Genomic DNA, 23,665 nt, shown 5'->3' with positions numbered 1-23,665 from the left:
GGCTGGACCTCTGCTTTCTGTCAAGAGGCGAGCTTTAGAAAAGATGCCAGCATCAGTGTGGCCTTTGGCACGTGTTTGTATCTTCCCCAAACAAACCAAACCACCACTACAATAAAACCAAGCAGAACTCCAGGGCCCCCCCCACAGCCCTGAGATGGCCCCACTGATTCACATCAGTCACGGTCCTTGCTGTCCTAGGGAGTGTCCAGTGGCAGATCCAGAGGGGTCAGCACTGTCGTCCTCCTCTCTGAGTGTGACCAGGGATGCCAAGTGATGTAGAGCCTCCTAGATGACTTTTTGGGCTTCCCACGTGGTGCTAGTGGTAAAGACGTAAGAGACGTGGGTTCGGTCCCTGAGTCGGAAAGATCCCCTGGAGGAGGGTACAGCAACCCACTCCAGTATTCTTGCCTGGAGAATCTCATGGACAGAGGAGCCTGGCGAGCTACGGTCCATAGCGTTACAAAGACTTGGACAAGACTTGAAGTGACTTACACAGCACACACAGATGACTTTTTAATACAGATAGTTTTGACCGTGACAAAGTAGAATGGGATATCATTTCTCTCTTCCCTTATGGCAAAAATCCAAAAGTTTGGTAATGTTCCATGTTGATGAAGCTGTCGGTAAACAGGCACTCACAAATGTGGTGGGTGGGGATGAGATGGTAACACTCTGTTGACGACATTTTGATAACATCTACAAAATTGACAAATACGCTTGCTCTTTGATCCAGTCAATTTGACCTCTAGGGGTTTAAGTTGTAAGTATTTGTGTCCATGAAATTAAAAGATTGCTTAAAAGACACTTAAAAGACGCTTGTTTCTTGGAAGAAAAGCTATGACAGTGTATTAAAAAGCAAACAAATCACTTTGCTGACAAAGGTCCATCTACTCAAAGCTATGTTTTTTTCCAGTAGTCATGTACAGATGTGAGAGTTGGACCATAAAGAAGGCTGAGCACCAAAGAATTGATGCTTTTGAACTGTGGTACTGGAGAAGACTCTTGAGAGTTCCTTGGGCAGCAAGGAGATCAAACCAGTCAATCCTAATAGAAATCAACCCTGAATACTCGTTGGAAGGACTGATGCTAAAACTGAAGCTCCTATAATTTGGCCACTTGATGCAAAGAACTGACTCATTTGAAAAGACCCTGATGACGGGAAAGATTGAGGGCAGGAGGAGAAGGGTATGGCAGGGGGGATAAGATGGTTGGATGGCATCATTGACTCAGTGGACATGAGTCTGAGCAAACTCCAGGGAAGCCTGGCGTGCAGCAGTCCATGGGGTCACAGAGAGTGAGTCACACACAACTGAGTGACTGAGCAACAACTTATGATCAAGGTTACAAATCACAGTATTGTTTTTGAGAACTGAACATAGGCACCAAGAGAAACTTGTCACTACAGGAAACTGGTTCAAAACAAAAAGCTAAACAAACAAAAACTATGAACTGTCCATGTACTGAAACATGGAAGGGTTAAAATAAAGATATAGGATCATGGTATAACATTTTGGATATACAGTCTTGTAAATGGTAAGAAGCAAGATGCATAGCAATATACAAAAAAATGGTGCTTTTGTGTATAACAGGAAAGCATGTGGGACTATCTATGTTTATATTGCTCATGTTCGCATGAAGAAGCACTGAAAGCTTCATTGGAAGCCGGGACAGGAATTGTCTTTGAGCAGAATGGGGTACTCAGAGCGGAATGAGCCCATTAAATGAGTACCTTTTTATGTTAGTTTGATGTTTACGCCATCTGAATATATTGCCTGGAAACAACATACGTGGATGGCTTATAAAAGGGTCCTTTCTATTTTGGCAGTCCAGGGTGGTGTTAGTACCCAAAATATAGCCAGGGTCATGGAGGGCAGGATGGATGAAGCCCCAGTGTGTCTGTCAATCAGGAAGCAAAAGATGATGTGACCATCCTGATCCTCCTGGAGATGCCCACAATTGACCCCTCATCCTTCCCTGCAGCCTGGTCCAACAGCCCTGGGATCATGTGGCAACGACTTCACGATAGACACTGCACCAGATAATAAATCCCACCCAACTTCATTGAAGACTCTGCAGAGGAAAGTCATATTAATGTTTCAGTTTCAGAAGGAAAGTCACTGAGCCCGGTGTGGGGGCAGGGGTAGGGGGAATCCGGACCCACCCCTACTCCCACCCCCATCCAGGGTGGAGGGGATGGGAGAGGAGGAGGGGGAGGCTGAGCCTTCTCTTTATTCCATCCTCGCCGTTTTCTTGACCTGAAGATGAAGGCTTTCCATCTCTAAGCCCCCCGGACTGAAATTCTCACCATCGAGGGACAGAAAGTAGCTCAAAACATCAAACCACAGATGGCCTGCCGCTTTTCCTTGAAGTGCTGGAGTTTTTCAGGAAATGCTGGAGGAAGGGAAGAGGTCAAGTCAGTTGTGCTCAGCAATCCGTCATCGCCGGGTTTTACTGAACAAAACCAAACAGGGAAAACGTGCTCACAGTTCAAAGGGGCAGCTGGGCTGACAGGTTTCGCCTGAGGTCGCTCCCGCAGCATCGGCCGCTGCCACTGTGGTATCAGGTGCTTCTGTCTCCAAGGCAGAGCGCGTGGCCCCGTGCTTCACGTCTTATTCATCCTGGAATCCTCTGTGTCCAGCGCGGGTCTAGCGCTCAGGATGCTGGGTCCCAAGTGTGAGCTTATGTCCTGATCTGAGTGAGGACGTCCCTATGCACGCCTGTTTGCCTCCTTGGTTTATTAATAGCAGCCTCGTTCACTCTCCAAAGTGACCCAGCTTGAATAACAAATTCTTTTGTCAACCTATCGGTGAGGCACAGAACAACTCTCTGGCTGACTTAAGACACTGTTGTGAGGGTATAGAGTGGCTTTAACAAGAACATGATTTCTTGTCTCATGAATTGAGAGGTCAGTCAAGAGTTTACCCAGGACAGCCCTGGTTTATACCTGCTAGTTAGTAATTGTAATAGTTATAAAGAACGTTCCCCTTTATCTACAGAAGTGTCTTGGTTTGGACAGTAAGTTACATGGTTATTTTAGGCAGGCGTCAGTTATATAGCCAGATCCAGCACTCACACTAGGGCATTAGGACATCTTGGTTCAGGGACCTGCTGGTCCACAGTGCCTGCATCCTAGCATCCATAGAGATTCTCAGACAAAAGGAATGGGGGCCAGATCTCCAGCAGCTTCCACCAAAGACCTGGGATTAATTCTGATTAGATCACTGGTTATACCCATGGCTAATCCAAACTGAATTAAGTGGGAGGAATGGAATCTCAGAGATGCTTAGATCAGATTTGAGTAGATGGGCAGGAAACTCACCTCCCACCCTGGGGAAAATTCTGGAATATGTAAAGTCTTTCCTAGGACCAAACAAGGCTTTAATGTGCCTTGACACCTGATGACTTCTATAAATCTTATCCTTGCTATATAAGCAAATCTCAACTTTAATTAAAGTTCCTTCTGGCTCTTGATTTCCTGATTCTATGATGCCTCTTAACAAATGCATATGAAGGTTATCTGAGGGCTGACTTGTATCAGTCTTTGAAAATTAACAGTGAACATCACCAAGATTTAGCACAGATGCCAACAGGCATCCCAGCAGGGGTAGCAAATTAAAATATATATCTATTCAAAAATTTGATGATCAGGAAATTACTTCTGCAATGAGCTCTTTAGTTACTGCCTTCAACAAAGGATTTGTTAGGATGGTGAAATGAAAATTATACATTATAATTTGACATTTTCCACGCAGCTGAGAAAAGTAGCATGAATACCTGTCATTTCAGTTCAAAAAAGAGTTCACTTGGAAAGAGAAAAACACACTGTCACCATAGGGAGTGGTTTGTTAAGGGTGGTTGAAAAATAGAGACAGAGTTTCTCAAAGTCTGCTTTGAATACAGGTTACAGAGATGCTCTCTCCCAAGTCTGATAACTTGGGGGTTTATTTTTCCTCATGTCAAACAACTCTAGAGGGATGCAGTCCTGGAATGTTATGATGGCTCCATGGCTAAGCTCTTATGGTTTTCTATTGCTCTATCTTTAGGGTGAGTCCTGTCCCCATGGCCTCAAGGTGGCTGCCAGAGTTCCAGCCAATAAGACCAAATTTTGGAAGACAAACAATAGCAATGTCTGCTGAGTTAGCTCCCTTTCAAGGATTTTCCTAGAGGTACCACCTTGTAACATGTTTAGTAACCACTGGCTAGATCTGTATACCCAGGATGAAAGGTAACCTGGCAAATATTTTTAGCTGGGAATACTACTACTTGAAATAAAAATAAGTCTTCAGTTAAAAAGAAGGAATATTGGACAGGCCAACAAGCTCTGACACAAACCTAATCAGTCATGTCTCTGCTCTATTTTCTCTAATAACTTTTGATTTTTTCCTCTCCTCCTCCTCTTTTTTTTTTTTTTGTAATGTGCTATCTTCCATCGGAGAAGGCAATGGCAACCCACTCCAGTACTCTTGCCTGGAAAATTCCATGGATGGAGGAGCCTGGTAGGCTGCAGTCCATGGGGTCGCTAAGAGTCGGGCACAACTAAGCGACTTCACTTTCACTTTTCACTTTCATGCACTGGAGAAGGAAATGGCAACCCACTCCAGTGTTCTTGCCTGGAGAATCCCAGGGATGGCGGAGCCTGGTGGGCTGCCGTCTATGGGGTCCACAGAGTCGGACACGACTGGAGCGACTTAGCAGCAGCAGCAGCAGCTATCTTCCATTAAGAGAAAACGAACAGCTGAATATGTCCCTGTCTCACTTCTCTTATTTTTCCTTCCCTCCTTGAAATGCATAAATGGGATCTGCCTTATAGAGACTTGTGATCTCATCCCTAAGAAACACAGAGGGACCTTCATAAATACAGAAGAACAAAGCACCAGAGCTATGCTGTGGAAAACCTTGAATTATAAATCAAAACCTTTATGTTTTCCACCCAAATATTTATTTTCCAAAATTTTTGAAATGTGACTACTTAGCATACTAATTTACTCCTATTAATATGAATAAGTATTTTTAGTCACCTGTACTAAACCAAACATCTAAATGAACAGTGCTAATTAACTAGATTGGCAATCACAGATTCAAAGCTAGATGTCAAACTTTCTTTCTTTCAACCCGCCTCTTCAAACCTCAGCATACAGCTCCTTAGAGAATTGAATATGTATATTTTGTTTCAAAATTCAACTTTAACAGGATAAGTTCCACTCAAATATTCTTGAAAGATAAATTTGGCACAGGTGTATTTCCGAGCCCAGTAGCCCAATTCAAACCAAATACATCTTAAAATTTAAGAAACTATTAACTCGTGGTATTTAAAAAAATGAAGACACAGTTGACAAAGTGCTAGAGGCTGATAAGTAAGTATCATGACGCTCAGCTACCCAGCCTACATCCCTCCATATCTTGAGATGTGCAGACACCTTGACTGGTCTGGAAGCAGAGCCAGGGAAACCTGTTAATGGATCAGCTGTGCCACGGTCAGCCCCTGGGCAGCAACAAGATGCATCAAAACTCCCAACCAGTGACCAACTGAGAGTCCAGAGGTGTTTGTATCCTGGAGATGGTTCTGAATCTTAAGATGGGGGCAGCAAACTGGCATGTGGACTAAGGATTAGGATTAGAGTTTGGACACAGTTTCTAGTGAAAAGGCAGATCCATGGTTCATCCCATGACTCTGCGCGTGGTAGAGGTATTACATCCTAGAACGATCAGGTGTTATGTACGGATGGATGGATGATGGAATGATGCATGATGAGGAATGGACAGAAAAGTGAATGGACGGATGGATGGAGAGACAGGTGAGTGTGCCTTCTCTGCCTTGTTGTATACTAGGCTCGTGGGAGGGACTTAATAAATACTACCGAAAGAAGAAACGTTCATTCTTATCTTTCCTGTTCTAAAAAGCAGAATTAGGGCGACTTGAGGTCTGGAACCAGGGGGCCTGTGTTGAAATCCTGGCTCTGTCACAATTTGTTGTGTGACCCTGGTCCCTTTCCCTGGTGTCTCTGAGTCTCACAGTTCCCATCTCTGATGGAGAATAAGTCATCATAGTTGTCATCATCGTCATTATCCTCCACATCATAAAGATTTGCGAATGAGTATGGTAAGGCATATAAGTGGCTTAGCAGAGTGTCAGGCACCTACACGTTCATTCAGCAAAGGCTGCTGTTAGTTTGAACCATGTGAAATTGTCATTATACTTATGATCATATTGTGATTAATTCAAAGCTTTCTTAAGAGGAAGGAAAACTCCACTATTACAACCACTAATATTAATAGTAATAGCAACACCTATTGAGTGATAAATATGTGATACAAACTCTTCTGAGCACTTCTACTTATTAACCCAGTTAATCCTCAAAATAACTCAGTGAGGTGGGTGCTGTTATCATCTGGATTTTACAAATGAGGAAACCAGGGAATGGAAAGTTGAAGTCACTTAGCCAGGTCACGTGGCTGGGATATAGAGGAACTTCAGTCCCAACCCTGGGACTCTGGCTCCAGAGTCTGTGCTTTTAGCCATGTCACATGACATGAGGGCAATGGACCCATTTTACAGATGAGGAGGCTGAGGCTCAGAAAAATGAAATCACCTGCCCACGATCTCACAGCCTGGAGGAGGAGAAGATAGGAGAAGATGGGGCTAAACTCTGGCAGGCTAGTCCTAGTGGGTGCTTCCCTAACTCTTGTGTTGTGGAAGGCCTGGCCCTAAACGATCTTGGCTGATAGTTGTCAACTGGACCAGCTTTGTTTACATTTAAGATATTCTGAGGGATTGACCAGAGAATTAATAACAGTTCTTAAGTCCTTCCCAATCGTAGGCATGGCTTAGCTCTCTGACTCATGTCTATACATCAATTAATAGTGTCAACAAGGGAACAAGAGGACTGTGTGTTTTAGAGACTGTGGATGTCTGGAAGGAATAGAAGCTCATTTTATTTTGTAAGTCTTTGATTCAGGAAGTCCTTTAATTCAGGGTGGCCTTGGCCTCAGGCTGAATTCTCTGATGTTCATGCTCACAGCTCAAAGCCAGTGCCCGAATACCACTTTGAGAACCGAGAAGGGCTTGTGTACTAGAATTTCGTCCTCTCCACTGCTGTCACCTGTCACTCATCTTTCACCAACTGAGGTTTCCCTTAGAGAGTCTCCCAGGTGCTTCTGAAAGAGAAATGAATATACGTGTCAGTATGGCCAGGAACTCGGAGACCAGCTGGGAGTCTGGGTTGGCACTCTCTGCTTCAAAGGTAACATGAAGACCCAACTCAACAGAAAAGAGAGTCGATGCTTTTGTCACTGTGGTTCAGAGCTGTGTGGATGCTATAGGTTGGGTTAGCATTTCTCAGTCCCTTCCTTCCATCATGGGGCCTCTTGGTATTTCCCTGGAGAGTGGGCAGAGGTACAGCCTCATTTGAGGTAATTTGACCTTGGCTATGTGACTTAACTTGGAGAAGGCAATGGCACCCCACACCAGTACTCTTGCCTGGAAAATCCCATGGATGGAGGTGCCTGGTAGACTGCAGTCCATGGTCTCGAAGAGTTGGACATGACTGAGCGACTTCACTTTCACTTTTCACTTTCATGCATTGGAGAAGGAAATGGCAACCCACTCCAGTGGTCTTGCCTGGAGAATCCCAGGGACGGTGGAGCCTGGTGGGCTGCCGTCTCTGGGGTCGCACAGAGTCGGACACAACTGAAGTGACTTAGCAGCAGCAGCAGCATGCGGCTTGACTAACAGAACATGAGTGGATATGACATGCTGCTGTGCTGTGCTTAGTTGTTCAGTGGTGTCCGAATCTTTGGAACCCCATGGAGTGCAGCCCGCCAGGCTCCTCTGTCCGTGGGGATTCTCCAGGCAAGAATACTGGAGCGAGTTGCCAGGATATGACAAGAGAAGACCCTTTAAATAAGCTTGTGTGGAATGCACTTAGGGGAGGGGCGCGAGAAGGCCAGGCTCTGAGCAACCTAGGAGCCCAGGATGAAGACGTGGAGTTGAGCCTGACCTGAAGTCTGAAGCAAAATGCATTCAGTTAACCTGCAGATTCACGAGTGAGAAAAATACAGATTAGCTTCTAATAACCCAGCAGGATTCTAAGACTATTCGTTATGGAGCTCTCTCGGGTTTCTGTCCCTCTCTGAACTGATCAACGAGTCTGGGCAGAATCAAATAGGTTTCTGAACTAAGCCCATAACAACTCATTCCTGGAGCTGAGGGTAGAATCAATGTTTTCCAGCATGGGCTTGGGATAGATTCCTAGGAAAATAAATGGGGACATGATTTTATTGAAAGGCATGTGAATGAAGGCTGGGGAGCAAAAACAACATTTGCCTACTACCCTGAGTTCATGTTCATAGTTTAATGCTTCATAATTTTGGAAATTTCCCACATTTATTCAGAGCTTACTTGTGATGGGAACAAAAGCAATCTATACTCCTTTGATTTCTGAGGCTGCGGTTAATGATCAATTGTCCAGTCTCTTGTGTAGAATATATTTTTCCTCTTACCTTCTCCTTCCTGTTTCTTAAAAGATCTAAAGAAAAAATATACCCCACAATGTGTGTGACTGTAATTATTTAGCTCAAATAATTCCCAAATGGCACCAAGCACCTTAGTCCCACAGGTTCATTCCTCCTGTTGTTTCGTTTGAAATATAGACCTTGAAAGGTGTACACTTGGCTATTTTCAACTTTGGATCTCCATTGACAGAACCATTAAAGTGTCTGTTCCTGGTGACAGAGAGTTTAAAGGGTCCTTTCCTTTTCATTATGTTCAAGTTTGAGGGCAGTGTTTCCTGTTGGCTGATGCCAGCTGCTGTCTTGTCTCTAGCCACTCTCTGTTTTTGTCTGGAGGGGCCTGAGAACCAGACCTACTTTGTGTCTATGTTTAAGGGGAATTGTAAGCTTTTAACGCCTCTATAAGCAGTTGATTGGGGTTCAGGTTGCAGTTACTAGTTAGGATGGATAAGGTGATGTTGCATTATCAACACTGACATCATCCTGGCTTCAGGCAACAAAACCAATTCTCTTTATATAAAAGGGTTGGTAGAGGGGCTCTGTTTATTATTATTATTATTACCTCTCATGGATCTAGGGCAACAGAGGCTCCACCACCTTATTATGTTCCCACCATCCCCGTGGCCCCCGTGAGACCAGAGGGAATCATACACCAGTTCTTTAATGATTCTACCTGCAAACAGTAAGTCACTTCCTCTCAGATTCCATTGCCCATGTGAGATCATCTGTCTCCATATGACGTTACAAGTTAAGGAAGTGTGAACCTCCTGTGGGGTTGGAAGAGGAGGGGAACCCAGAAAGCAAATGAGGGCTTGTGCTGTCTACCGTAGCAGAGCACTAGCTGTGGAAAGGAAAAGACTGACTTAAAGACAACATCACTAATGTGATGGTTTTCTCTTCGACATGTTGGATCTCAAAAGATTGGGTTTCTGAGAGGATGGATTAAACAGAAGTGCCATTTGAGGTTGCCTTTCTCTGCACCCAATCTCTTATAATCTTATTTTTGTCTGCATGAAGCCATTAGCCTGTGTTTTCTGGGCTTTGAGCCAGGATGAGTCATTTTCTCTGCCTATTTCCTTGTCTCCATGGAGCCCTGGTCTTTGCCAGAAGCAGAGAACAGCCCTAGTCAGGAACTACTTCAGGGATCCTGAACCACCTCCCACCCCCACCCCCACGCCTGATGCCTGGTCACCTCTCCTGCTTACCTGGTGGAGCCCACCCTCAAACAAGAGCTCCCGACCCCACACGGTGAGGGGCCAGGGACAATGCCACTTGGAATCTGAGAACTCACTCTTGGGGCCATGCCCAGATCAACTTTTCACAGCCTTAGAAAAGAGATGGGCTTGGGACATTTCAGTCTCCACTGGAGCCCTCAGGCATGCCTTTGTTATTACTGGGTGGGATTATTGTAGCGTACTGGATGGACATACCCCCACCTTGGGCTGTGGGAAGATTAGAGAGGGTGTAAAGTAAAATGAGAATGTCGGATTTCTCATAGTGGGGATTAAAAGGCACTCAACTCTAGCCAAGACTTTTCCCTTTAAGGCAGGAAAAAAAAAACCCAATCCAATTTTCCCATCCTCTTCAACAGTCCATAAAAGCATGAGTTAGGGGGAAAAAAAGACACAATTCAGCTACCAAGTGAGGAACGCTTTCCCTGAAATATCACATTTTTCGATGGGTTTGAGGCCAGCAAAGCAAAAGAATTTCTGTTCACAACCATTGTGCGAACAAGGGCTATTTCCAGGAGAGAAATCTCTCCTAAAATTGGGAAATGGAAGAAAATGCAATCTGTTAATTATTCACAATTGAGTCTAACAACTCTTACACATTTTGTCAGACACGGTGTGTCGGGCAGCTTCTAAAATGGGTCCCATCCTGGTATAATGTCCGCACGTGATTTCCTCCCTGAGAGTGGGCTGGACCTGATTACTTGTTTCTAACAAGTAGAACAGAGTAGAAGTAATAGATGTCACTTCTGAAATTTGGGTTGAACAAACTCAACCCCGTGGGTTCAGCCTTTCTCACATGCTTTAGCCCTTTCAGCTGCTCACTCTGAGGAAGCCCACAGCCATATTGTGAGCTCCCTCTGGGGAAGGCTCATGGGGTTAAGAAGCAAGGGAGGCCTTCAGCCAACAGCCAGCAAAGACCAGAGGCCCTCAGATCAACAACAGCCTGTGAGGAACAAAACAACCACTTGAGTCAGCTTGGAAGCAGATCTCCCAGCCCCAGGCCCAGCGGACACCCTGACTGTAGCACATGAGAAGTCCAGAGGCAGAGGGTCCAGCTACGCCACTCACAGAGCTATAGTTGATAATATGTCTGACTTTAAGCGGCTAAAATTTGGGGCAACTGGTTCTATAGCAATAGACAACTAATATACAGGTGCCAGCTTCAGTGGGCTGTGACCCTGACTAGAACAACATTTGAAATGTCCTGCTGAAAATGGCTGTTTTTAAAATAAAGTGATCCCAACTTAGACTGAAGCAGCTATTCTCAAAGTTGTTAGGTGTGAAGAGTTTCTTCAAATGAAACCCTACATAAAAATTCCATTCAGAAACAGACTGAACACAGAGCTGCCCTGGCTGAATGGCAGGGGTGCATTTCACACCCCTATCCTCACCTTATGCCCTCCAAGGACCCTCTGAGGATCCTGAAAGTCTCCAAAAGAGCCATTGGTCAGTCAACAGGGGCAGCCCCTCCCCAAGAATAGTCACAGGAGGTGACATTAATTCCCACTACCCCTCCCAGCATAGACTTGGGTAAGCCCCCAGGAGAGCCAGGAGAAAGGAAATCTCATGTGGTGTCTCGAATGTACAAGGCTTTCTCCTTCCTCCTGACTCCCCCAACTCTGCCCTCTGTTCCATCTGCGGAGATAGACCCACATTGCCTTCCAGAAGCCCCTGCTACAACGTAGGCAGTTATGCTTCCGCCAGCCACCAGACCAAGGAGAAGGGACTGGTAGAAAGTCAAAAAGGAGGAAATCTCTGATGATGGAATTCCAGGCTCACAGCAGGGTGGGAGCAGGAGAGGAAGAGATGGCCATCACCACCTGCCCCCGACAGCCACAGGGAGGAGGATTTAGGATTCTGCTAGTCCAGGCCTGGAGATGGAGAGCGGGCAGGTCCACCTATGAGCGTCAGATCTCCTCCCGGGACTAAGGCCTCAGGGCTTTCTTTTCCTGACAATGCTGATTGGCTCAGGGGTGGACATGTGATAAACTCAGGACCAATGAGATGCAACAAGACTGTTGTCATAGCTACTGGAACTGAGGCGGTGACCCTTTCCCGCTGGATTTAGTCTGTCCTGCAGCTTTGGCAGGAGAATCTCTAAGAATGGGCCTAACAGGGAAAGCAGGAAGTGAGAGATCAGGACGTTAGTCAGGACCGGATGGCGTCATTTGAGTATCTGAACTCAGCTGTGCCTGAAACTGACAAACTACTCCTTGTGCTTCTTAAGTATCTGATGTTATAAATTCCTTTAACTTATTTAACTCAGGTTTTCTGTTGTATGAAACCAAGTGTCCTGACTGATACAGTCTTTTCAGGTTTATGATGTTTACGCTTAAAAAGGAGTGTCCAAAAAAAAGAAAAAAAGGAGTGTCCACTGTCTCAGCCAAGAAGAAGTACAGTAAGTTCCTTATATATGAACCAGTTCTGAGAGCACATTTGAAGTCCAATTTGTTAAGTCCAACAAAGTTGGACTAGGTACCCAACTCACACAATCAGCTATATAGGACTGTACTAGAATAGGTTTGTAATACTTCTCACACAAATGATCAAATGATCCATAACACAAAAATAAACATTTTAAATCTTACAGTACAATATCTTGAAAACTACAGTAGTGCAGTACCACAGCTGGGCACACAGGCGCTGGCATTGAGCGAACAGGCAAGAAGAGCTACCGACTGGAGGAAGCAGAGCCAGACAGGTTGGTTAGTCCAGAGCCCTTTCACTGTTGATCAGACCTAGTAACAGCACACTGAGTGTCCTATCAGAGACATCTTCATGAGACCTAGGAATGAGCTGGAATGAGATGGGAGAGGGTAGAGCTGAAGGATCGTCAGCAAGAGGAGATGGAAGGCAAGCTACAACTCCACTCATGGCTGATGTTGATGGCAGAGGTTCTGGTTCCTTGCTGGAACCAGATACATGTTCATATCTTTGAAAGTCAGCAACTTGGAGATTCATATGTAGAGGAATTATTGTAGTTATAATGGGATTGCAAACACACAACAATGGGTTGTTGAGGGTCTCTGATGTCATATCGGATAGCTGATTGCTATTAGGTCTCAAGGGGCTTCTCAGGTGACTCAGCAGTAAAAATCCTGCCTGCCAATGCAAGAGATGTAAGAGACATGGGTTTTGATCCCTGATTCAGGGAAGATGCCCTGGAGAAGGGCGTGGCAACCCACTCCAGTATTCTTGCCTGGAGAATTCCATGGACAGAGGAGCCTGGCGGGCTACAGTCCATGGGATCACACAAAATCAGACACAATTGAGCAACTAACACACACACACACACACACACACACGGTCTCTAGGTTCAGCTGGTTCTGCAAGAAGAGTCTTCCAGCTGTTACTTCTCTCCCTTCATCCTCCAGAAGGTGTCCTTCTGTCCTTTAAGATAGAGGGATCAAGTAGCCTTGCGTGGTTTCAATTAGGTCTACAGTTAAGAAACTGAGAGGAAAAATTAAAGCCAGAACTGATGAAATGTGATGATACATACCCTCAAGAATTTTCCAGGAGAAGCTGACCTCATTCAAGACTTTGATGTTGGATTAGGTGCCCTGGTATCACTCAGAGTTTAAGAATGCTGTCTCTGATCTGCTAAGGCCTTAGACAAACGAGGAGACAATTCCATGCATGGAGAGAAAAGTATTGTTTCAATCATGATGAGATGTTTTTTTCATTGTTCTGCAATGGATGATTATCTAAATTGGAGTTTGGGTATTTATGTTGCTGTCTTAAAGGAGTGAAGGTTCCCACCAGCTTTTTGGGTTCGCTAATCACCAGGTGAATGGACCCATGCAGGATGGCATCTGGGTCTGTCATTGCTGAGTTGGATTGCAGGCCATGCCCTTTGGTCTGGTTCACCAGTTTTCTCGAGTTTCCAGGGCCGATGAATCTTGTTCTCTGGTCTCCATTAGCTGCACATGACATTTCTCTTGCAAAGACCTTCCTGTTTACTTTCTTATTTAAATCAAATTTTGATGGACACCAGTTTGGCTTATTGACCAGTGTCTCTGACCCTGGGTCAAAGCAGAAAATGGAATTGCTGAGAAATGTTACAGAGGTCATGGCCTCCAGGATTAGTTCCCTGAGCACAGACTCCATGGTCAAAGGGTTTTGGCCGGCAGCAAAATAAATCATGGTGGTAAACTCTTGGGTCCTTTCTGAAGTCATATATATACCAAGGACAAAATACAAGCTTGGCAGTTTGCAGAACTGGTTCCAAAAGGCAGATTTAAAATGCAGATCATGAATTGAGACAGTAGCATTGAAATATACATACATTAACATATGTAAAATAGATAGCTAATGTGAAGTTGCTGTATAACTCAGGGAGCTCAACCTGGTGTTGTATAACAACCTAGAGGGGTGGGATTAGGGTAGTGGGGAGGTAAGAGGGGGAGGTTCAAGAGGGAGGGGATACATGCATACTTATGGCTCATTCACATTGTTGTACAGAAGAAACCAACACAACATTGTAAAGCAATGATCCTCCACTTAAAAATAAATTTTCTAAAATGTATTTTAAAAATGCAAATCATGCAAAGGACTGAGAAAAAAAAGCACAGTAACCAAAATAAAGGGCTTCCCAGATGGCTCAGTGGTAAAGAACCCACCTGCCACGCAGGAGATGCAGCTTCGATCTGTGGGTCGGGAAGATCCCCTGGAGAAGGAAATGGCAACCCACTCCAGTGTTCATGCCTGGGAAATCCCATTGTCAGAGGAGCCTGACGGGCTACAGTCCATGAGGTTGAAAAGAATCTGACCCAACTTAGCGATTAAACAGTAAAACCGAAATAAGATGCATTACAGGTTTAACAAGTCGTAAACGAAGCTTTAACTAGTAAATAACTGTGTGTCAGTCAGAATGGCCTAGTATGCTGCAATAACAAATCTCAGTTGTTTGAAATAAGAAATAGTTAATTCTCATGAATGCTGCGTTTCCAGCTCTGTCACAGCAGGGATTTCTGTAGATTGTTTTCACTAAGGGCCCAGCCTTCGGCTCGACAGGTGTTTCTATTACACCACTATGACCAGCGGATGATAATGGGGCTTAAGGGAATGGTTCAAGAATAACACACTCCCCTCCTACTCATACGTCACAGGCAAAGCCAGTCACATGGCTGCACCAAATTTCAAATGTGGTGGGGAAGTACAATGCTGTCTAGAAGGAAGGAGGGCCTTGTGTATTTAGCAAATAGCCCTGACGACCACCACACTTCATCACATACAGCGACGTGTAGCTTTGCTGGGGCGTGGATTGGACTGTCCCACAGCAAAGCGGATGGGCAGGGCAACCCACTTTAGCTGGTAACTCAGGCTGGCCCACCACTCGACGTCTGGAACCCAGGAAGGGCTAAACTTTCCTCCCATCCACATAATTGACTAAAATTCAGATTCCTGGTGAATAATCATCTCTGAACAGAAACCCAACCTCCGTTCTGTTGCGACTTTGTTAAATGAACATTTGTTAAATAGAGTCCAGCGTATTGGATGAAACAGATTCAACAAAAGACTGCCAGGGGAAGTGAAATAGGAAGGCTTATTACTCACAGGTCCTGGAGGCAGTACATGGCACATCCGGAGGGGCCCCTGGGAAAGTTAGGGCAGGGTGCAGGCAGAGAGGGTGCTGCAGGGCCTGGGCCAAGTGCCTTTATTAGGGTCCACCCGGAACTAAGGCTGGATTAGTCAATTTAAGCAGAGAGAGAAGGGTTTGGGTAAGCTCTGGAGCTGTGAGGTGATGGAGGCACACGAGAGGAAGGCCCTGGGCTGTGGGGAAGAGCTCACCATAAAGGCCATTGTGGGAGTCAGATTAGGAACTTAATGTTTACTTGTGACGCAGCGGGCTCTTAAGTAGGGCAGCGGTCGCCAACCTTTTTGGCACCAGGGTCCGGTCTCCTGGGAGACCAGGATGGTGGAGAGGAGCGGGAGGGTGGGGGTGGGGCTTGAGGCTTGGCGCTTGGCAGGGGGAGCGGAAGGGGGTTGCGGTGAGGGCTGGGTATGCCTCAGGCAGTAATGCTGGTGAGGGGAGCCGCCGTGGAAGCTTTGCTCACAGGCCTCCCACTCCCCTCCTGCTCTGCAACCCGGGTCCTAAGAGGCCTCCCACCGCCCCTGGTCCTGGGCATGGGAGCCCCTGAGGCAGGCTGGTGTCCATTCAAGGCCCCTGTAGGCTTCCTGGCCTCACGAAATGGATGCTGAGGCAGCAATATTATGGAGTAGTTGATTTTTTAATTTCCTTTTAACCTTTACAGTCTATAACTGTTTTCACCAGTGTTCCATATTTAGATGCCTATTGTTAGGACATTTTAGTTTTTATTTTCCCAAGATAAGACCTGGGTCCTGGCTATTGTTTGGAAGAGGGACAGTATTATAGAGGTGCTGGTGACCTTGTAAAATACTATATACACTTAAGAGGTCAGATTAACAGCATAGTCTGATACTAAATGGAATAAATGATCCCAGAAACATGAACTTGAGCCCAAAGGCTAGCAGCGGCTTCTGTGGTATTTTCGTATAATAAAGTAGTCTTTCGGGGGATTTTCAGTATTATGGAGTAGTTTAAGTCAACTTAGCACAGCCTTTGAAGTTGGAGAAGCCTGAAAGATGAATGGCCTTAGCCAGGAAATAGCTCTTTTGGAAAAAAGGAAACAGTGAGATGCAAATACAACTGAGATTAATGAAATGGATGAGACTGCACTGCAGGCTGAATGGAAACAGAAAGCAGTCCATGAAACTGTTTTTCAGTGAGAAGGTATCCTGTGACATAGCTGCATTTTAAGGGGACCTGATCGAGACCACAGAGCTGTTTGTAAATATGGAAGTTTCCAGTGGCTTCTGGAAGTCGGGATCTACCTGCATATTGAAAAACGAGGCTCTACAAGCAGGTGGCCTGGGTGCTTTGTGGTCGCTCAGGTAAAACAGGTCTCTGCCCCTATGGGATTCAAATGTATACGTGAATTTTAAAATTTACTGTGAACAGAAGTCCCTAAGGGTGTGTGTGTACGTGTGTGTATGTATAAGATTTTTTTGATGTGGACCATTTTTTAAACTCTTTATTGAATTTGTTACAATATTGCTTCTGTTTTCCCTGAGGGCTTCCCTGGTGGTTCAGCTGGTAAAGAACCCGCCTGCAATGCGGGAGACTTGGGTTCGATCCCTGGGTTGGGAAGATCCCCTGGAGAAGGGAATGGCTACCCACTCCAGTATTCTGGCCTGGAGAATTCCATGGACTGTGTAGTCAGTCCATGGGGTCGCAAAGAGTCAGACATGACTGAGCGACTTTCACTGCTTCTGTTTTGTGTATTTTGTGTTTCTTTTAGCCAAGAGGCATGTTGAGTCTTAGCTCCCTGACCAAGGGTTGAACCTGCACCCCCTGCTTTAAAAGGCAAAGGCTTAACCGCTGGACCACCAGAAAAGTCCCTAAAAATATTTTGGATTGAATTATCAGAAGAACTCAATTCATGAAAATAGTATAAAAAGCAAAATGTGATGACTTTTAAACGTTAGAAGAATATTTATATTGGAAATGCATCTCTTCAAAACATGGATAGAGAGCGTGGTGGAGTGTTGGTGAGAGGGGCCCTGGCCCGGAAGCCAACGTGCTAAGTTGCCCCTTGGTTTAATGCCCAGGAGGTGTGTACACCTGGAGGTAAAGGCCCAGGGGAAGAGCTTGGATGGCTGAAACCATGCCTTTCTTTTGCAAAATTCGAGAAGGAATATTATGAAGCAGGGGGATGGGAGAAGGCAACAGGCTTGCTGAGAACGTAGCAAGAGTGTTCTTGGGCAGATCAGTTCAGGCAGCAAAAATAGTCAGAAGCTTCTGAACTGCCATGCCCACACATATATACACCCCTTGGAGAGCAAGGTGGAGCCCCAGGTACGCCTTCCTCTGTCAGGCAATCTTTGCTCTTACTCCCATGATTATTTTTCTGGCTTCTCTGTCTGTTCGAACTGTAAGCGTCAGAAGTTCTGTGAGTCGTATTTGACCCTTTTAGGATCATTGTCTCATGTCTGTCCTCATGGCAGGTCTGGGAGGTGCCCAGGGAAGGAACTCTGCGTTGCATAGAAAGTCTAGTGCCCCTGGCACTGACCTGTTCCTTCTTTCCTGCTTCCCTTCTCTCCACGACCCCATCTCTCCTCCACTTCCCTCTTCTTTCCCCTCCATCTTTCTATGCAGCTGCCATTTTGGTCTATCTTCTCTCCCCACCATCTTCTTGCTCCCTAAACATTTCCCCAGAATTAAGTCTCGAAAGCTATTTGCATAAAACCATTGCAAAGGGGGTGAGAGTGACATTTCTTTACGGACCTGGGTCAATAGCTTTGACAAATGAGGCTGAAAGCAGGGAAAACAAATTGTTAGTGTTCTATTGAAATTTCGCAGTGGGTATTAAATATTTGCATGAGGTAGCCAAACACGCTAGGGGATAGGCAGATGAATCCTATTCCAAAACCACTAAAATGAAAAGCCAACTGCAAATTAGGTTTGAAATGGACCTGCCTGTCCTCAGAGATTTCACAGTGACGAATGGATTAGTCCCCAAGTGGAACACAAACCTACTTTGCTTTCATAGAAGCAAAGAAGACTGTCTCTCTGCATTCTGAGTCAACCAAGGCTCCGTCAACCTCTGTTTAATAGCCTGATGCTTCTCAGCTGAGCTTCTTAATTAAGTTGAAATAAGAGTTGGCCCTTAAGAAATCCCCAAACACCTGAGTTCTTGTCTTAATATCCTTTACTAGTGGTAGTGCCAGCAAAGAATTGGAAAAAGGGCATTCACCAGCCTCTGTAGTCTCCACTTCAGTTCCACTAAGATGTGTTTAAAAACAAAATAAAACGTTTCATTTTAATCTTATTGATCTTAGACATACACTCCGAATAGAACCAGAATGTTTTGCTGAGGCTCTTCATGACAAGTGCCCTCCACCCATCATGATAACCCCTAATTAAACATAGAGGGCTGAAATTACACCGTAGCAACAAATGCTCCCAAATCTCAGTGGTAACTGATTCAAAAATGTGTTTGTTGTATATGAACCTAGATGCTTATTTTTCTTCTCATGTGAGGCTCATTGAAGGTCCAGGTGGCCCTCGAGGGTAGTGTCCCTGAGTAGACTCAACCATTGCAGAGGCTGAGGGGGGGACTCTGTCTCGGTGTCCCACCACCCGTGGTATGGATCTCGCAGCACCGGCTCCCCCGTCATGGTGCAGGGCAGAGAGCCCTGGAGCTCACTCACCTGCCATGAAATGCTTCAGTGAAGTGACCCACGATGCCTCTTCCATTCACACCAACCATCGAGGGCATGCCTCCTGGCCCCATTTAGCTTAAAGGGTGCTGCGAAGCATTGTACCTCTATTTCTGGAGGTGAGACCATGGAAAATCATTAGTCAAAATCCACTTCATCTGCCTTCATTAATCAAGGACACGCATGTCCTCCAAGCGGCATGTAGCTTAATAAGATGTTTGCCCAGTTTTTTTTTTCTCCAGAAACTTGGAGTCTGCTGTGCCTAGTTTGAGCTGGTTAGGATTGGATAAGTTAAGATTGGCTAGGACCACCAACTGGGCATGTGCCAGCTCCCCTTAATGACCTTCAGATGTCAGAGGGCTGAAAACTCCACCCTCTGATTGGCTGAGCGCCTTCACCTGTGAGCCCATGTTCCATGAAGAGGTCGGAGGCTTAGTCACGACTGCACAGGACAGGCTGCACCTGTTTCTGATCACCTTTCCCCACGCTCCCTACACTCAGCCTGCCCTGCTGCTTTATCCCCTAACCCATAAATACACCAGCCGCTCACCCTCCTGCGGGGGTTTGAGCTGAGGTTGGTCTTGTCGCTTCTGTGCTTGACTGTCCTGCAAATATCAGCGTCTCAGGGCCTGGGTTTGCTTTGCAGCTAACAGAGCCTGGTGCATCAGCAGTAGAAGGGGACGATGCTCACGGGCAATGAAAGCTTCTCTCAAGCCCTTTTCACACAGAGGTCTGCTATAGTAGAATTACAGAGCCACTCATTAGAAACAACTTTTTTTGTTGTTCAAAAGAAAACAATTTCTTGAACTTCCTTCTAAAAGGGGTGGCAGGATGGGAGTGATGCCATGGGTTACTATGGGACCACAGGAAGTCTGGGGTGTCCCCGAGGAGGCTGTGGCTTCACTTTTTTTTTTAATTTTTAATTTTAATTTTTTTAATTTTAAAATCTTTCATTCTTACATGCGTTCCCAAACATGAACCCCCCTCCCACCTCCCTCCCCATAACATCTCTCCGGGTCATCCCCATGCACCAGCCCCAAGCATGCTGTATCCTGTGTCAGGCATAGACTGGCCTTTTGATTCTTACATGATAGTATACATGTTAGAATGCCATTCTCCCAAATCATCCCACCCTCTCCCTCTCCCTCTGAATCCAAAAGTCTGTTATACACATCTGTGTCTTTTTTCCTGTCTTGCATACAGGGTCGTCATTGCCATCTTTCTAAATTCCATATATGTTAGTATACTGTATTGGTGTTTTTCTTTCTGGCTTACTTCACTCTGTATAATTGGCTCCAGTTTCATCCATCTCATCAGAATTGATTCAAATGAGTTCTTTTCAACAGCTGAGTAATACTCCATTGCGTATATGTACCACAGCTTTCTTATCCATTCATCTGCTGATGGACATCTAGGTGGTTTCCATGTCCTGGCTATTATAAACAGTGCTGTGATGAACATTGGGGCACATGTGTCTCTTTCAGTTCTGGTTTCCTCGGTGTGTATGCCCAGAAGTGGGATTGCTGGGTCATGAGGCAGTTCTATTTGCAATTTTTTAAGGAATCTCCACACTGTTCTCCATAGTGGCTGTACTAGTTTGCATTCCCACCAACAGTGTAGGAGGGTTCCGTTTTCTCCACACCCTCTCCAGCATTTATTGCTTGCAGATTTTTGGATCACAGCCATTCTGACTGGTGTGAAGTGGTACCTCATTGTGGTTTTGATTTGCATTTCTCTAATAATGAGTGATGTTGAGCATCTTTTCATGTGTTTGTTAGCCATCCGTATGTCGTCTTTGGATGGCTTCACTTTTTTATGTTGTCTCCACCATGGAGTGTGAGCTCCATGGACGAGGGCTGAGCTGGCTCTGTTCATGTTGTATTTTAACTCATGTCTGGCACATAGTGGCTAGCACATATCCAGCGGACGGGGGAGGGAGGGGGAGGCAGGAAGGCCTGACCCCCAGTGTGACTGTATCTGAAGATGGGGCCTGGAAGGAGGTCATAAGGGAGGGCCCTAACCCGTAAGGGCTCGTGTCCTTATAAGATAGAGGAGGAGACGCCAGAGCCGACTTCTCCTCGTGCACAAAGAAAAGACCGTGCTCCTCCCTGAACGTGGTTCCTTACTGAAACAGGCAGGGTCCCTGGAGGGGGCAGTTCAAGACCCCCCTCTGATTTTACCACGTAGCTGATGAAAGCACTGAACAGAGAGGGGATGTATGTTAAAAGTGCAGACCTCCAAGTTGGTGCCATCTTAGGTGAAGGAGGCAGAATCATCTGTCCCTTAGAAGAAAAGAAAACCTTTGTTTCATATCCGTTTTGGGATGTGGAACAGTGGCTGCTTTTTCTATTTGACCAGCTGGGGAGTTAGTGAGGGTGAGGGTCTCTTGAGGGAATCGTTTCTCTTCATTCTTGGGGATCTTGGTCAAAAGGAAACATTCCCCACTCCAGGGCCTGTTACTTACCTCCTGTCCACACTCCAGGGCCCTGGGAAGGCCTAGTATCAGCACAAATGCTATCTAAGAGGTAGCCCCACAGCTATCCCACCAGAGTGACACCATTGCCTCCACCTGTGACCACAAACCTCTCCACAAGCCTCAACTTCCTCATCAGTAAAAAGAGACTGTTAACTCCTCCCCCAAGGTTGCCGTGAGGGTCACTGGGGCCTGGCAGGCCACAGGGGCCCAGCTCCAGGAGTTGGGTGGCTGTCTACAGGAGTGAAACCCTGTGTGGCCAAACCTTCTTTCTTTAGAGACAGCTTGGAAACCTGGTTGTTTTATTTGGAGTTTCCCCACTAATTAAATTTCAGCGGCCTGGATTCACCTGAGGCTATCAATTTTCTGAACTGCGTACAGGAGGAAAGAACTGTGAACTAAGAGTTCAAATGTTGTGAAAGTCGATCAGTCGTGTCTGACTGTTTGCAAGTCCATGGAATTCTCCAGGCCAGCATACTGGAGTGGGTAGCCTTTCCCTTCTCCAGGGGATCCTCCCAACCCAAGGACTGAGTCCAGGTCTCCCGCATTGCAGGTGGATTCTTTACCAGCTGAGCCACAAAGGAAGCAAATAAGGGGAAATGAAGCTAAACCTGGAACAGGAAAGGTTTAAACGTGCGAAGGATGTCCAATTAGCAAACTTATAAATGCTTTGGCAACAGTTTAAATCATAATCTTATTTTGTTGCTGTTGCGTTCATATTTATTCCCAATACCTGAGACGTTTAAGGCACTCGGTGATATGGGCCTTGATTTCTAGTCTACTAAAAGAGTGCTCTGAATTTCACAAGACTTGTATTCTGCACCCCCAAACCAAACTTCCTCAGAAGAGATTGCTGCAAATCTACTTCATGATTCTCTTTTTCAGCTTACAATACATATAACTCATTTTTTGCAACCTATGTCTTATAATAAAGCAGTGCTGAAAAATTAAATAGAAGAATGTTCAGTTGCCATATAGGCTATGAAAATGATTTGCTGGTGGTGATTTTTAAGCTTGATTCCAAACAGATTTATGAAGAATGGCACTTGGAAGACATTCAAATTTTGCTACTCAAGATGGACGTGAGTCTGAGTGAACTCCGGGAGGTGGTGATGGACAGGGAGGCCTGGCGTGCTGCAGTCCATGGGGTCGCAAAGAGTCGGACATGACTGAGCAACTGAACTGAAGGTATCTTGAAATTGTAGGCTCACTCTCCCTAAAATTTAAAAAAGCATAGACCTTAGGCTCTTAAGGGTATAGCAATGAGAGACGTTTTCATAGTCATTTCTAAAAAGCAACACTTCATAGTTTTCTGTCTCCAGTGATTCTCTAGTATACTTGTAGAAGGAAGGTTCCAAATAGGAAAAGGAGTACATCAAGGCTGTATATTGTCACCCTGCTTATTTAACCTATAGGCAGAGTATAGCATGAGAAACGCTGGGCTGGAAGAAGCACAAGCTGGAATCAAGATTGCCAGGAGAAATATCAATAACCTCAGATATGCAGATGACACCACCCTTATGGCAGAAAGTGAAGAGGAACTAAAAAGCCTCCTGATGAAAGTGGAGAGTGAAAAAGTTGGCTTAAAATGAAGATCATGGCATCTGGTCCCATTACTTCATGGGAAATAGATGGGGAAACAGTGGAAAGAAACAGTGTCAGACTTTATTTTTGGGGGGCTCCAAAATCACTGCAGATGGTGACTGCAGCCATGAAATCAAAAGATACTTACTCCTTGGAAGGAAAGTTATGATCAACCTAGATAGCATATTCAAAAGCAGAGACATTACTTTGCCAACAATGGTCCGTCTAGTCAAGGCTATGGTTTTTCCAGTATTCATGTATGGATGTGAGAGCTGGACTGTGAAGAAAGCTGAGCACCAAAGAATTGATGCTTTTGAACTGTGGTGTTGGAGAAGACTCTTGAGAGTCCCTTGGACTGCAAGGAGATCCAACCAATCCATTCTGAAGGAGATCAGCCCTGGGATTTCTTTGGAAGGAATGATGCTAAAGCTGAAGCTCCAGTACTTTGTCCACCTCATGCAAAGAGTTGACTCATTGCAAAAGACTGATGCTGGGAGGGATTGGGGGCAGGAGGAAAAGGGGATGACAGAGGGGGTGAGATGGCTGGATGGCATCACCGACTTGATGGACATGAGTCTGAGTGAACTCTGGGAGTTGGTGATGGACAGGGAGGCCTGGCTTGCTG

At 45.5% G+C, this 23,665-nt stretch overlaps 1 long non-coding RNA gene across 2 annotated transcripts; it reads right to left on the bottom strand.

The window, feature by feature from the left end:
- Window positions 1-484: 484 nt before the first annotated feature.
- LOC138417220 (uncharacterized) lies at window positions 485-19,338 on the bottom strand. 2 transcript variants are annotated; one of them, XR_011248036.1, is made up of 3 exons: window positions 18,975-19,338; window positions 2,485-7,155; window positions 485-2,391 (listed from the first exon to the last, which is right to left on the bottom strand). It is a non-coding gene; the product is annotated as an uncharacterized lncRNA (long non-coding RNA). The 2 variants fall into 2 exon arrangements; XR_011248035.1 differs by having other exon boundaries at window positions 485-7,155.
- Between the last annotated feature and the right edge of the window lie 4,327 nt (window positions 19,339-23,665).

The sequence above is a fragment of the Ovis canadensis genome, chromosome 13, assembly GCF_042477335.2.
Source record: "Ovis canadensis isolate MfBH-ARS-UI-01 breed Bighorn chromosome 13, ARS-UI_OviCan_v2, whole genome shotgun sequence".
Classification (NCBI taxonomy): domain Eukaryota; kingdom Metazoa; phylum Chordata; class Mammalia; order Artiodactyla; family Bovidae; genus Ovis; species Ovis canadensis.
The sequence above is the reverse complement of the archived record's forward strand: the minus strand, read 5'-3'. Positions and strand labels throughout refer to the sequence as shown.